Source organism: Corvus kubaryi, unplaced genomic scaffold, assembly GCF_017639235.1.
Source record: "Corvus kubaryi isolate FWS band 111438036 unplaced genomic scaffold, C.kubaryi_AGA036_p1.0 70, whole genome shotgun sequence".
NCBI lineage: Eukaryota > Metazoa > Chordata > Aves > Passeriformes > Corvidae > Corvus > Corvus kubaryi.
The window spans coordinates 5,373,086-5,389,810 of record NW_024582058.1 but is presented as its reverse complement, the minus strand read 5'-3'; the positions used below and the strand labels follow the sequence as shown (position 1 = coordinate 5,389,810).

The following is a 16,725-nucleotide window of genomic DNA, read 5'->3' as shown; positions in this document are numbered from 1 at the left end:
GCAGCCTTAAGTAAGGCCTTCATCAACCACCTATGAAAAATTCATATTTCTGACAAACATAATTTGGGTGTCACTTCACCAAGAGAAGAGAATGTCTCTACAGGAAGAGCAACGTTAACAAGTAATCATCATTAAATCTCTTCACTGAGAAACAATGGAAAACTTGCATCTGAACCTGTAATTGGTCACTGCCAATTATTTTTTTCCCCCAAAACCTTCTTGTTTCCATTAATGGTAAAGCTGTCCTCATTTTTATGCCACATCCTATTTTCAGGTGTGTGGGCAGCACAGCAAAGCCCACAGCTCTCAACTAGGCACCCCCCAAAAAAGCGCAAGGACAATTTTGCACAGCGCCAGGATGGCTCTGAGATGATCCCTGTGATGCACGGGGTGGCACTCGAGGCCCAGCAGTGCAGGGGCCCTCGGAACTCAGCCACACAGGAAAACTCACGGAGCGCAGGAAGCTCTCTTGCCATTGAGCAGTTTGCACATTCCCTGGGGCTGGGCAGAGCTGTCTCCCCTTCCACACTGTTACAGTTGGGTCTGTCAGAGCCTCCCTCACACCTTTTTTTCCCCTTTTTTGGAACTAAGCACTTCTTTCAAACACAGCACCAGCACCTCCCTTGTTATGTGACAGCTCTGTGATAAATCTGCCATGAGGCTGACATGAAGACATGGAAGATTTTGCAACTCCCTAACCCATCTAAGAGGTTTCAGCTCCATCTTTTCACCTCTAAGGAAAAAGCCTGAATGGCATCTGCATTTGAAAAGGGAGAAGGGGAGACTCAGCGCTGAGAATTCCTTTCCACACTGTAAAAACCAAACACGCCATCCTCAGAATCTGTGAAGAGCAGAGCATATGTGTGTAAAACTCACTAACCCAGTGATCAGGACACTCTCCTAGGAGGAGGATTGATGTGTCTTTTATAGAAAGCCACGGCTGGATAAAATAAAAACGAGTCCCTGGAGATGGCACTGAAAAGTCAATGTTTCCTGCCAGATAGTACAGCACACACAGGGCCTGTGGGAGCTCCCCTGGCTTCCAGCAGAGCTCCGTGCCCCGAGGACACCCGAAACACCAGGGAAGAGCACGTGAGCACAGCAGAGCTTCAGTGTTGGGCAGCACTTGGGCTGCCAACCAAAGAGCCTCTGCCTCCATCACAAACACCTCTTGATGCAAAACCAATTGCTACACACACCCCTCACCCTTCAGAGAGACCAAGATATGGATCTGATTCTGTTTTTATTTTTACAGGCCAGCACAAAATGAAGTGTGAGGAGGCTGATAAATGTGAAGAGCATGGTGCCATGGTTACCAGTGACATTAGATCCCTGGCTGAGCAAACTGCTGCAGGAATGATTTCTGTATAAACAGAATTACTCAATTATGTCAGCTGTGTGTCTATAAAATGTGATGCAATTGGATTTCACAGATGCAGGAGGTGGTTGGTGTTTGCTCTGCCTGCGTGGAGACGCCTCAATGAGCTCTTTTGCTCTACTCAGTGGTCACACTGCTTCCACTCTGACTTCTCTGATCACACCAGCTCTGCCCTGACTCCCAAGAAACGGACTGGCACTGAGCTGACTGAAATTACGACTCTGCTGTATCACTCCAAGCAAAATAAAATGTGCCAGAAAGAGTTTAATTTTTCTCTCTCTCATGGAAAAGACACAGTTTACCTTGCATGATGTATTACAGGCCAATCAAAGCTCTGGAATTCTGGAAACCTGAGTCATTCCTGTGTCTGAAATTGGAAGCATAGCTTGATACTGGTTGCAGTTTGTCTGGCCTAACCATGAGCCAAAGACAGAGCATGTTGCTGGGGCTGTCCAGCTGAGCTGTGATTCCATCCAAGGATGGAGATTTCACAGCTGCTCTGGGCCCCTGCTCCACATTTTCCCAAACCCACTGAAACGTGACTGCATGGGGTAGGTTTGTAAGCTGAAGCAAAGCCTCATCATCTTGCTTTGCATCTATTTTTGCTACTGCAAAGTGGAAATAATATTATAATAATCTCTCTTAAAGTGGCCAGAGACCTGTTGATGAGAAGCATGGCAATTGTCATTTCCACTTACAAATTCAAACCGAAGTCTGAGAAGAGCAACAAGTTTAAGTGCAAGCATGCAAAAGCCATTTTATTCCAGAAGTAGAAGGAAGAAGAATTGATCATGTTCCCAGATCTGATGCCCAGGCCTCTGCTGCATGTAGCTGCTGCTCAAAGAGGGGAGACATCAGTTTGGACTTTGGGGATTTGGCACCAGTGACATTCCAGGAATGAGAATTCTAGATATTGGAATAGAAAGATATCCCTCTAATGGGATAGAGGTTCCATTCACCAAACAGAGCAATGATCATGGGGGTAACAGTTGAGAGACAAAAATTACTGACGATATTTCATAATATAGCAACAAAATAAATCCTCTATGATTCCAAAGAGGAGGAAGATCCTGCTGTGAGTCAAGCACTTATTCTTGTCTTGGATGCAGGATGATATGAGGTGAGACTGCAAACTAGTCACAGGTACTTGAACACTGAACTGCTCCGTAAAGCTTTGACTTTAGGCATGAATAGAACAGAGCAGCTCAACTTCCAACAGCAGGACAAAGTGCTGAGACCTGACTCTGGCTCTCAGCAAAGGTCAACAGGACAAGCTGTGCCCTTGGAAAATACTGTCCTGAAAGGAAGAATTCATCTACTGCATGCTTGTATTAAAGCTACACAGCTCACACACACCTGGGAATGTCTGGGGCTCCCCTTCCTTGGTGCCCACAGGAAATGCAGGATATAACAGTGCCTTGGGGGTGAGCAGGAGCGCCTTTGACAGGTTTATTCTGTTTGTATCGCACCCAAACAGCAGCACTGCTGTGAGCAGCTATTGACAGTACCAGCACTGTAGTGGCATGGATTTTACACTCATACATTACTAAATTGGCCTTAAGCCCTGCTTCATGCCAACACGGCACCACAAATCAAAGGAGACACATCCATCAATGGCTTGTCATTAGCACAATCAAGTGGACCATTCCTACCAGTCTCTGAGATGATGACAGAAATTGTGTTTGAACACAGGAGTAAAAAACCAAAGGTTTTTTTTTCTGAGATTCTGCCTTAGAAAAGTAACTCTTGATGGTCCCAGACTAATCCAAATATAGCTGATAAGTATCACTTAGTGGGTTTTTACAACTAGTACTCTTTCATATCTCACTGATCCTTATCCCTTAAAAGCCTTTGACTGATGCTGTGAAAGAAAATCTCTGGAATCCTCATCTTCTCCTGCCACCTTTCAGCCACTTACTGTCAGATACCCACTGCCAACGACACTCTTGAGCTTCAGATGCTGGTCACAAATTCTGGAAACAGACAAGTTACAGCCTCCCTGCCCCTGCAGCCAACACACAGAATTTACCATTTACTTCCCTGTTCCCTTGGCACATATAAACACAACTTCTGCTTAGTCTTTCCTTGTCCCATAGTCACAGCAAACAGCTTCTGCATCTCCTTGTCCTGGGACTGCTGGATACAGTGAATGGCAGATTTATGGGACGATTTATTTGAGGAAAAAATTATTTGTCATGTATTTGAAATTTTCTGATGGTCTTTTCATCACTGAGCTAAATGTGGTGGTGTAAGAAAGGTAAGTTCAGCTCACGAGGAATTATAAGGAAAGATATCAAGGGGAACTGATACTCTTTCAGTAAATTCTATCTATCTAAACACAATTTCAGGTCTGTGAGTGGATGTCAGGGAAGCAGAACAGAGCACAAAAGGGGTCACAGGAGTGCAGGGCTGACCCGCACAACCTCACACACCAACAAATCACTGAGGCACTCAGGTCTTAAACAAAATGCTTCACAGCCCTTCTGCAACACTGAGGTGAGACTTGGAAACCAGAAGACCCAATTATTCCATTCAGGCTTTCATCATCCTTTTGTAAGTCATTCCCACTGCCTTGAAGAGTGAATTAAGGAGAAGAGGATTAAAGATAGAAGAATAATAAAGGATGAAAAAAGGCAAAACATGAAAGGATAGCAATGACACAAATACTCTAATTTCAACTCTCAGTAACAACTTTCATTTTGAATCCTTCACTGACTGGGAAAGGGCTATGTGTATTGAGAAAAGTGCTTATATACAATTTGTGACTATTCTAATTAAATTTTTAAAAACCCCAAAATGAGGAATTTTTACCAAGTTCTATTGAATGGTCAAATTAAACCAAGAAAGTCTTATTGTGTCTATGTCATTATCTGTTTTTTCATCTGAATGGCAAAAAGCTACAATTAATCCCTGATTTATTTTTCTTTTCCATTTTCTATGGCCTAATGGGATTTAACCACTCAGTTTTATTCCCATACACATCCCCTCTTCTATAACAGTGCTCGTACCTGCAAGCTCCTCAGGGAGGACAATGCTTGTTCCAGCTGGTGCTATTCCCAAAGCTATAGCTCCCTGTAATGATTGAGGCTGTTGCAGAATACTGTAACCCCAAAATCAGTGTTGAGTTTCCACAGGTGTCCTTGGTACCCCCCACAGGTGATTGCTGAAGCAAACTGTAATGGAAAAAGCTGACAAGCACCTGGCACATTCCTGGTAAGTGAGAAAAGGGCAAGGAAAGGGCTCACCAAGTGTGCCCAAAAGCATGACTCTGTTGACAACTTCTCCTTTGAGGGTGGAGGCAGCCCATCACTGGGATTACCTCCTGACCACACTGATTTGGAACATCCCAAACAAGACAAAACAACTTCTTTCCCTCATTTCTAACGTCTTCTGATTTATGTGAGCCAAGCATCTCTTAACATGGGCATGTATAAAGACATGCACATGGATTTAGAAAAGCACAGACAACATTTTACCTTCTGAAGGATAAAACAATGTGTGTATAAACAAATTCATCTACATTCACATTCTTCCTGCTTTACACCTGCCCATCCAGGGAGAGGGAGAGCCATGCATGCTGCTTTCATCTTTCATTCCATATGGGAAGCAGTTCATGCATTTTTCTAACTACTTTTTATTTAAGACACATATGCCCTATACTAGCACCAGTCTTCTGAAATAGCCATTTCAGCAACCATGTGTAAGATGTTCTTTTCTAATAAGAGCAGTAACAACAGGATTTGAAGTGTCAGGATTCAAGATAATCTCTTGGCAGAACACTAGGAGGGAATTGTAGGAAACCACACTATAAATCTGGCTGAGGTGCTGAGACATTTTAAATAGTGAATCTACTTAATCAGAGTAGCAATTGTGTCATCTCTCTTTTTACCTTTGCTTATTCTGGGTATTTCTAATGCACTCACATAGTTGCACTTAAGTGCTAGACAGCAACTGTGTATAGGACTGTGTGAAAAGCACTGATCTCACAACTGCCTCTAATGCAGCTAAAAGCTGCACATTAAAAAACGGGGCAACATAAATGCTTAAAGACCCTAGTACAGTTCAAGAAAGAAAAGGAAAATTAGAGGGAAAAAAAAAAAAAAAAGAGGCTGTGAGACAGAGAAGTAGAAATGAAAGCAGCCAAGAAGGTGTTGGTTTGAAGGCATTGTGGAGGCACCAAAACATTACCCAGCATACAGTGAACATGGCAGGGACAAGAAAAAGAAAATGCAGAAGATGCCTTTTCTCACTCATGTTTTACCACTATGACAAAATCATGGGTCCTACTTGCACAAGCTACATAAACTACAAACACACTTCTCATAGATGAACAGAGACTGGAGGAGAGAAGGACACTTTCCTAGGTTGATAAAAATCAGAGTTTGAAACCAGACACTTATTTACACAGCAAATCCTCAGTTTAGAAGAGCTGGATAAGTGGTGCTGCCTTTAATGCTCCTCTCTCATCTCCCAAGAGTAACAATTCAGAGCTCTCACATAACAGTGTGGGAAGAAGGTGCTTCCATCACTACTCCCACCGTTCTAGAGACAGAACGGAGAAAGTTCCAGTAACAGGAAAAAAAATGTAACATTGCTCTGGGAAAAACATTTACAATGCCACCTCTTCTTGGGTGAAAAACTGGATTTGTTTCCTTAGGACTTGCTGCATTTCTTTGTGGAAGCTGTTCACTGTCCCACTTCACTGTACGCCCGGCACATCCTCTCTGGATTTTTCTCCAGAACTGGATCCCGGCAGCTCAACAAGGGAGAAAAACCATGGCATATTGTAGGCCTTGGTAACTGGAGACACCCAAACTCCACCTCCATTTTCTATCCAAAAGGTCACAATTCTTCACAAAAAAATCCACAGAAATAAAGCACTGAGTTTTAAACACTGAAAGCCAAGATTTACTCCTATAAAACTCAGGCACTGAGCAGAAACAGAGCCAATGGGGGAGCAAAAGGTTTCACTGTAAGTACCCAAGAATTGCTCAGCTGGTGAAGATCTGCAAGAGCAGCTCTGGATTTCAGTGTGCAGCTGTTCTGTGACAGTCCCAGTGCAGGCAGATCCAGCCCATTTTCACAGCCAGATAACCTCAAATGTGGAGTAGCTGGAAGGGTTGGGCACAAAGCAAACCCACTTCCAGAGAATGGGAGACAACACAGGGAACCTGCCTACTACTATTTCTAATATTCTAAGGAAGCTATCCAAGAAAACCATCAGGGCTTTTACATTTGCTCTGCTGTGCCCCAGAGGGAGCAGCACCACCCGCACCACCCAAAAAGGAATTTGCAAAGCTGATTCTCAGTGAGATTTTCTCTTTCTGAAAGGTAAAAAAGGTTAATTTTCAGCAAGAAGAATCAGGAACCTCATGGAAAACATAATATAAAGTTCACCATTTTAAAAATTTCTATTTACTTTTTTTCCATTAAAAAACAAATCTATGCTCTGGAACATTTTGGACTTCTGAAGTTTTCAGTGGGATAAAACCCAAACTAACTGCTTGATGATCTCTAAGCTGCAAGATCACGTTTCCTTGCACGTGTACAATGAATAATATTGAATAAAACTTCTAAGAAACCCTTCTTTGCTGGGTACTTAGCAAAATTGATTGAAATTCAGATTTTTTTGCCCACTGGCAAGTTCTGATAACTCAGTATCTATTTGCATTCCAAATCAACATGAAAAATCAAAATATTCATAGATTCTCTAAAACAAAATGCACTTAACAATTTTGCCATAGAGAAAATTGACTTTTCTAAGCAATTTAAGTGCTGTTTTTCCTTTCCTGGATATATCTTCTCCTGGAAGTCAGCACGGGGACTTGTAGCCCTGATTTTCCCCAGTGAGATATCATATACATTAGGGGTTTTTTCCCCCCCGCCAATTCATGTGCTATTTTTGTCAAAAGAAAAAATAAAAGCAGCAGTTACTTAAATCTAGAGCTTGTCCTACCAGAATATTGCTACATTTTTAAATTAAGCCCTTAGGTATCAAATGAAATTTGAAGATGAAAAGAAAAATATTTACACCCCAAAGTAGCCAAGTGACCATTAATTATGAAAGCAAAAATCACCTCAAACCCAGATTTAAGTTATTACATTAAAAACTTGAAGCTAAATCTTTCCCCTCTCTCACCACAACACTATTGCTTAGTGCAGGCTCTTTCTTTAGTTTTTTTCTAGGAAAAAATCCAAAGTAAATGCATTTTTTTTACCTAAAGCAAAACAGGAATGAAGCCAAGTCTCATGTGGTTCATGGAATGGGAAAAACCTTCCCTTTTTTATCTTCTAAACATATTTTTAAGCCAAGTCCATTGGGACAAGCTGCAAGCTCCAATAAATCTCAACTGCCTCCACAGTCCTGCATTTCCCACTTTAGCTCATGCACCTACATTGTCCAGAAGCCTGGGCTGTGTAAAACTCTGGATTATTCTCAGGTAACCGGAATAATGGGAGAAAAGAAGGAACTGACCCACACATGAACCTATGAACTAAGCAGAAGGTGTCATTTAATATTAAACTTTAATAAAATATTAAACACTTGGCTGCGTTTAACAAAGTCAAGCGACCCTGGCTCCCCTGCTGGGGTGATTTGCAATCCAACAGCCAAAGTCACTCACAAATGTGTCAGCACCACCAATTTATTGGGAACGGCTGCTGGAGTCACACCAGTGCCATCTTTCCCCCCTGCCACACTCTGTTTTGAATATGCACACGGACATTAATTACAGCCAGGCAGTGACTCACAACCCCAAGTGACTCTGCTCTCATGGCTACACAGAGCAGGCCACGCGTGTCCTCACAGCAACAGCCTTCAAACACCACACACAAATCCCTGTTTGGAGTGTACCTTTTAACATGCAAAAATGAGGAAAAAGGATTTGAGGCTTTGTAAGGAGGATTTTTTCCCTAAGGGGCCATTGGAGAAGTGGGTGTAGCACAAGCTTCAGAGCCTACAGCACATACCTTTAGCCAAGCAGAATTAATGACTCTAATTAGCACTGCTGGGGGCAGCAGTATGAGGCAGGCATTTATACACAGGGGAAAGCTCAGTTGTGCTAGAGGTTCTCCCTGGCACAAAACAGGAGGTTACCTGTGATAAGCACACAGTAATGGCGAGCTGCCTTTAGAGATGCTTTATATTAACAGCAAATAGTGATTCTCACAGCAGGACCACTTTTTAAACTATCTGAAAGTGCTTTATGTTTAAAAGCACTATGAGCAGACTCAGAAGTGGCTGTTAGGCTGTGCCTAGGACAAACAAAATGGAAAGCAGACACTCCAGGTTGATTGCCATCATATCTGGTCTCCATCAAGAGCCAGAAATTACCTATATTTATCCCATTTTGCATCACACATGTCAGTTAATGTATAAATAGAGACGAGCGTATGGGATCTTGTGCTGAACTACACCAGTGAGTCACCAAAGAGGGGGAAGGATAATCTTTTTCTCTTGCCTCTATAGGCAAGGTAGTATTTATCAGCAAGTGAAAAGCAAGGTAGGGGCACAGAAAATTCTGATGAGAGAGAGACAAGGCTGGTAAAAAACAGGGGCTCAGATGACCCATGGGATCTCCTTAATTCTGCAGGACAAGGGCCTGAGCAAACAGACTGAGGTGAAAGCTGGCCCTGATTTAAGCACAGACTTGGACTAGAGGTCTCTAGAAATCTTTAAAATTTAAAGTATTCTGTGATTCTAGGAGGCAACACGGCCCAAAATAGAGAGGCAGTTCTGGGAATCCACAACATCTGAGCATCTACCTGGAACTGTGCTCAGAGTATCTGCTTTTCTTTGAGACCCAGAAACCTTTGTTTTCTTGCTGGGAGACAGTTTTTATGATGCTCTGAGTGGCAGAAGTAACGTAACCATAAATCTCTCTCAGACTTCAGCAAAGTTGGGTTGCACAGGGACTGCAGAATATTGCACTAGAAGCCTTACAGGGGGTTTAGGGAATAGAGGGGTTAGGAAAAAGGAAAATGCATCCCACTTGTAGCAACATCATTTAAATCCAGTTCTGGTGCTTGCATTTATCCCCACAGTGTTTTCTATCATAAATCAGGTATTATTTTCCTTCTGCACAACAATAAACAATACAATCAGCAGCAACATCTGGGCTCTGCTTTTCTTAATAGCACCTTCATGCAGTTATAATGTAAAACACAAGAATTGGAAATGAAACAGAAATGCTAATTTGACGCTTGGAACTTTATTACAGCTGCACAATTTGAAGTAATTTTAACTGTAGACTGTTGCTGTTAGGTTATATTTTTCAGTAACACCTTTTTCATCCAGGGATATTTTCTTCATCATCATCACTGGTGTTTTGGATGGTTTAGACTTACTTTTCCTGTTCTTTTCTTACAGAAGGCCATGGGTCACTTTAAGCCAAGATTTCTCTGTATGCAGTGAGTGTCCCCAGCCACTGTTCCCTGCCATGTTTCAGGATGAACAGAGCTTCCTCCCAGTGAGGTACAGACTGACCTGCAGGGTCCCTGCTGTCTTTCCCTGACCTTTGACATCAGGCCCTTGTAATAAGGCAGGACAGAAGTTTAGGCATGGTGCCAGGTGTTACCTTCTATTTATGTGACCACGTTTAGAAAGGGCACATGCTGAAACCCCTCATTTTATCATCCCTCCTAATGCTGCTGTGTCACTGGTGCTGGCCTTTCAATGTCTGTGCAACACTTCAAGTAACACTTCTGTAAACTGCCCCACAGTGGTAAAAACGCAACAGCATCCAGAACACTAAGGGGGAAAAGTACAAACCTGCCCTGATGTCAGCTTTGTCTCCCAGACCTCTGGGAAACCACAGAGCTAAAGACACTTGACCCGATCTGTAACTTAACTGCAAATGCAGCTGTGAATGCATGGTAGTGCTTGAAGTGTTCCTTGCAAAGTAAATTCTTCCTTTACACATCAGTTTATACCACTTCTACTGCTGGGACCATCAACAAACCTCTAATTTCCTTTAGCTCAACATTACATTGATCCACAAAGACCTTGGGAATGTTCCCCCTTCTCATTATATTTTTATTTTCCTGGGAAGAGAGAAGGGTTCATGGTCACAGACAAACAGTGCTTTGAGTTTCCCTTCCAACCTCACTTCAGCAGCGGTGGAAACGCCTTCCAAAGCTCCTGCAGCCAGGGCTCCTGACTGTAAATGCCTCCAGCATCCCTGAGCTGATGGGAAGGCTGGACAGGGGCCAGCACTGTCCACTGACTCATCACCTCTGTCACTGCTGCTCTCCAGTCAGGCTCAGAGAAAAGCCTGGGGCTTTTGTCCTTGTTTATTTGCCAGTCTCATCCAAGGAACCTTCTTGTGTGCTCCCTGGGAGTACCTTGAAACTCCAGGGTCACAGTGGCTACAATAGCAATTTACAGTAATTCAGAAGCAAGTTAATTAGCTACAAATATATGCAAAATTCACTTACCACATCACTGAGATTTGTGAAATCTTTGCACCCAGTCTCTTATTTCCTTATTCCTTGTTCTGCCTGATTAACACACGATGCATTTTCGTCTATCTTGAGGTTAGATGCCTGAAGCTTTTCCACAGTAAATTACAAACAATTCACATTTCTTGAGTTAACATTCATTGTTTCACTAGAAAGAAAAAAACCAACAAACACTTCATAAGCCTCAGGTCTTTTATTTCCCATGAAATCAAATAATCACCAGTACATGCTCATCCCAAAATCTCATTTACTTCCATGGGTTTGAAAAAATTATTCCATAAATTCGGGTCAAATGCTGTTTTAAGATTAATAAGTGATTTACTGTTGACCTTGGGTAGCCAGAATTCTATTTTGTATCTCTATCAGGTTAGCAAATTTGAAACAATCCCCATTTGCCATCCACCAGCTAATTATGCCTCCGTTTGCTACCACTAGTCAATAGTAACTATAAACATATAAATGTCTATTTAGCTTTATTTACATAATTTGGGAAAATTATTTGTAGCAGGGAAATAAAACCAGAAAGGGACCAAAGGAACAAGGAGGGAACAGGAGGAATTCACTGTCACCAATTTCATGACACAACTGTGCACCTTCCCAGCACCAGTCCCCCCACCAGGAACTAAGTGCAGCTAATGCTGCTTATGGATAAAGATGGACAACACTCAGCACTTTATCAGGGTGAAAATGTAGGTTTGTGATGTCCACATAAGCACTATACAGACATGGATTTCTGAATGGAAATTCTGGGAGGAAACTAGGCAGCTGTGCTCAAACCCAAGCTCAGTATGACACTTGTATCTAAACTCTGAATGTGAGCTGTACCCAAAATGTTGCCCATATGTTACTTACTTGCCAAGGGATTTGAGGGAAAGAAGGTAAAGTAGTACATTCAGACAAGCTCTGACAATTCACGTGTGGAGCAGACACAAAATAAGGAGCAGCAGTTGTACGGCTGGAGGCAAAGGGGAGACAGAGAAATGGGAAGAGGGAAGCAAGAGGTCTACAGCTGAATCATGCCTAGTCTCCCCATCTTTCTTGGTTTTGACAGAATCCTCGGATGTAGAAAAAGTTTCATTTGCCAGTTTGTCATTAAATGCCAGCCTGTGCCTACAACCAGTACAAAGAGCAGGTAACTTCCAACAATTCCTACAAAAGGAGGCAAAAATGTTACTGACAGTATCTCGTACATCTCCCTCACCTGATTTTCTGATACTTCCTCTTCTCATGCCCACTCCCCAAAATAAAATACATTAGAAAAAAAAAAATATAGCTATATTTAGAAAGAGTAACAAGCCATCACTATTTTTCTGACTGACCCTAAACCTCCAACATCTCATGTTCTGTTCCATCCACACAGGTGGGAAGCCACTGTGACACATCATTCAGGGTGGAATCACACCAGTTTAGAACCGCTGAGCATCATAAATATGACACTAATCAAATGGGCGGGGAGTGGGCAGAAAAATGCCACAAAACCGCAATGATTTCTATGAATAAATGCCCAAAATTCAAATTCCACAGCTGGCAACTTCAGAGAAGCTCCTCTGACTCCCTGCAAATTTCTTTTCAGCAGGAATATTAATTAACGTGGGTTGTTTTTTTTCCTTGCACACAGGAAATTCCCTCTGCATCTGCCACACAGGGTGATTCTTTCATTTTCAGGAACAGGAATTTAAAGGAATCCCTGAAGCATATCAGAGCTGGGCTTGTGCTAAGTATCAACCGTAATTATCTTTTAAAAGATTTTATTTGTCTTATTTAAAACATGAACAGTGACTCAAGACTTGCTATCATTTCTCCTCCGCATTGCTACCACAACTGAAGAAGTTAATGGAATACATAAAATACCGCAATAAACCCAAGTTTGCCCCCCAGCATTTCAAGTTCCCTTTCTAAATTAGTTCAGGGAAACAGCAATTGGGTCACTCTCATTTTAGATCTCCCAACAGCAAAAAGGCAGATTTCCCTGATTTTGGTAAAGAAGCCTAAATTGTTGGTTAATTAACAAAGCCATTTAACTTTAGAAATCAATCAAGTCCCAGAGGTGAATGTCAAGGTTACCTTGAGTCAAGAGCACTGTAAAGGAATAAAACAAGGTTTTATCAATATCATGATGGCACAAACATGTAGAAGAATACAGCGCTTTACCCCGAACGTGGAAGAAAGAATCTCAGAGGGTGAGAGTTGAAAGCAGAATTGCCAATACCTTCAGATAGTTCTGTCATGATCAGGGCCACAGTGATTACTTTTTCTCTCCCAATCACAGAGGGGAAGATAGAACACACCTCTGATATTTTTTATTTTTCTTTTTAAACGAAAGAAGGGTCATTCAGGTTGAAAGTTGTACAGCTGGTTAGAAGCAGCACAAACATTAGCCACAAAGGAGGATAAGTTTAAACAGAGTCACAGGATCTCACACACTGATGCCAATAAAGCCTCACTGCTTTGTAGCACCCAGGAGAGCAAAACCAGCCAGCTACCTGAGGAACGCACAAATCCCAGGAGCAAACTGGAGTGTGCAAGCAAGGAACAAAACCTCCACAGACAACTCTTCTGGGGCTGCCGAGGGTCCAAATGCCTCACCAAAGGGCTGCTTTTGCTTCTCCCTCGACAATCTTACCAAAAATATTAATACTGCTCACCAAGCACAACCCACCCAGCCATGCCAAAGGGCTCCCAGAACATTGTGATGTGAGGGATAATAAACAATAACTTAAGGACACACAGAAACACACAGCCTTTTCTATACAATACTTCTAGATTTGCTAAGGACAATTTTGTCTAAAATCCACCCATACCTACCAGTGCTCTTCTGAGTGTACAAGTCACGGCCATAATGTTTTGGGGTTTTATTGCTATTTTTACACAAACCCCCTCAGAGGACTAAGTGGGCTCAGCGGGTTAAAATAAAGATTGAATATTTAAGCCCTCTGGCAACAGAAAGTAACATGTTCGCAAACACCGTGACAGGGGAAGGGTATGAGGAGCCCCAGCTCACCTGACATGGCCCGGAGACATGGATTCCCCTTCATGGGAACACTCCCGCTCAGTCTTCCCACAGCTCTGAGGGGAAAAAGTGCAGCCCAGGTGCCAGGGTCTCTGCTGGTCCAAAGACCAAGCACAATTCACCAAATATTTGCAGTAGAAGCAGCCAAAACTGTCTCGGCAAGCAGCAGGGGCTGTGGGGGCCGTGAGGGGACGCAGCACTGGGCGTGGGCCCAGCAGCCCCTCAGCTTCACCACAAGGGCAAAATGACGCCGCGCCCTGAGGAAAGTCTTCCAAAAAATAGACACTTAGCACTCTCTACACACTGCTTTATAGGGAAAACACGTTTCCTAGGGATTTGGCAGCAAAATATAACTGGCTGATGTGGTGTGGGATGGCGAGATGGCTTGCGTGTCCTCGTCACCCTCACAGCAGTGAGGACTGAAGTCCCCGCCCTTCAAGGCCCAACCTTTCCACAACAAAACAACAACTGTGAACAGCAGCTAGACAGTGTAAATTCCAAAACTCAGTACCCAGCAAATGCAGATGTACAAGGAATTTTAAACAAATAACCTGTGTATGCATGCACAAAGAAAAACCTCAAAGAAAGATCCCTTTAACTGCCATATTGATGAGCTCTCTCTGGCTCCCATTCCACAAATCCTTCTGTGGAGGGAGCCACATTCTGAGCAATATCAGGATATCATTTAAAATGTGCATTGTTTATCCCTTCTGATACATTATACATACAGCTCTGCTGTCTCTAAGGCAGGGGCAATCCAAGCACAGCACTTGCCATACAAAAATTCACTAAAAAACACTCCTGGTCTCAACCAAAACAGGCCATTTTCCCTTCCTTTTGGATTTCAGAAATAACCTTTGCAAAAAAACAAAAAGAGGGGGAAATGGAAGTAAATAATATAGTGCCTTTTCTGAGCACATCAAGGGTTTTGGAGCTTCAGCATGTGGAGGGTTTTTTTACCTCAGTGAGCTGGGTAATATAAGGTGTCTAAATGTAGAGAAAAAGAAAATATCATCTGTCACTGCCATAACAGCAAGAAGATAAAATTACTTCTATAGACTGAAAACAGAAGTACTCCTGAAAGAAATCGTAGCTGGAGAGTTATTTGTGGAATAGTATTCATCAAGAGGTTAAGGGGGGGGAAAGAAAAAAGTGTTCATTGGGGAAAAGAAACATAACAAGAGAAATTAAATATTTCAAAGGCCTACTGAAATATAATTTCTAAATTGAATTAAAATTTTAGGAAATTTCACACAGTTAACCGGTCATATTTTTCCTTTTCCCTGTTGTGTGGGTGACATAAAACATACAAGCAATGTAGTAAGATAGAGATGTTATACAGACTGATATTGATTCCTTTTTTTTTTTATTTTAATGCCATGTAAACCAAGACTTGAGACCAACTTAGGGCCAAAAGACAAGATACGAGTTTTAACAGTTCTGATCAAGCCATGCCAGCAGACTGGTTTGATTTCCCCTGTTTTCTGAACAGAATCAAGGCTGCTTCTTTCCCCTTTTGCACCACTGTGGCTGCACCGTCTTTCCCATCCAGCTAAGGACTGTGATTTTGGGCAATTTGAGAATCAGATCAAAGCATTCAGCAAAGCTGCAAGATGCCTACATGAAATCTGAACGTGCGTGAGAGACTGCATGGAGAATTCCATTCAGCTTTCTGAATGCAATCAAGGGCTCTGTCCTCTGACCATAATTTTTTTTTTCAGGTTTAAAAAGTAATGCTGTGTTTTCTGAATAAGCTTCTAAGTACTGAACTGTTTGCTACAAATTATTATATATATTACAAAGGACAATTAGGGAGAAACATTATTATTTTAAAAGTTATTTTTCTTTAAATTCAGGTTTGATAATTTTGCCTTTTACACCCCCAGCCTTCCCTTCTAAAACACTGTTAGTCTAAAGAAACCTGATCAAAGACAGGTGGTCTCCATTTTACAGCAGCTGGAAAACCTTTCTTCCTTTAAATTCTTTCACTGGAATAAAAGGACTGAAGTAATTTTGCTTAACGTTCCTGAGATCATTCCACCAGATTGAAGTCAAATAAGAGAGATTTCAGCTCCAGCAATGAACGCTGAATGTGCAAATCATGCATTAATCATTAATGATGTTTAATCAGTTCTACTTTGTACAAAAATGCTCCAGCATGCACCAGGCACTCAGAGCAGCCTCTTCTCTTCCAGTGCTCCTTACTGGGATGTAGGAAATGGCACCCCATGTTCTCAGAGAAAATGAGAAACACTGGATATATTCAATGTCAGTGTGATCAAAGGGATCAGCTAAAACACTCATTGCATGATCTTTCCACTTAAATACCTTTTGTCTGTATAACTCTCAGACAGGATTTCATCTCAATTTGCAGAGAGCATTTATATTTATCTAGCTCCTTCAAACTGCAGACATCATTAAAAGAAATGCACTAATACTTTGTCATCATCCTGACAAATCCCGAGGGAATGTAAATGCCTTGCAGACAAAATCCTTTCAGATTAAACCCAAGGCAGGTCACTGAAGAAATCTGGCTGAAGACTCAAGCTCATGACATCACCCAAACATGCAGCAGCCACGTGATGAAAGGCAGCACAACACTCTGTGATAAATGCACAAATTTCCCAAGACAGGTTTAATAATTGCTTACCCAGACAACCTTCTGGAAGATGGACATGAAAGTGCAAAGACAAGTAAAGTGGGGGAAAACTCACCAAAAAAACCCCCAGAAAATCCAACTCTGAACCAACAAAACACTTGGTTTTGAAGTGGTTTTGAACACTTGGTTTTGAATATGAAGTACCTCATATTCAGTTTGCTCTGTGTCATTTCTACTTTAAACCAGGCTGTGTGTTTGCATTAACAGCCAGGGTGCAAA

The 16,725-nt window shown here is 42.1% G+C and overlaps 1 long non-coding RNA gene across 3 annotated transcripts in view; it reads right to left on the bottom strand.

Annotated features, from left to right (window-relative positions):
* Positions 1–16,725, bottom strand: part of LOC121674743 — a 178,868-nt gene that overhangs the window by 109,094 nt on the left and 53,049 nt on the right. For 2 of the 3 annotated variants that reach the window (XR_006019812.1, XR_006019814.1), the window contains exons 1-2: positions 11,690–11,982; positions 10,814–10,985 (exon numbers count right to left, since the gene is read on the bottom strand). This is a non-coding gene — a long non-coding RNA (uncharacterized LOC121674743). Of the gene's footprint in view, positions 1–10,813; positions 10,986–11,689; positions 11,983–16,725 lie in introns of those variants that run through there. The other variant, XR_006019813.1, reaches the window with a different exon arrangement.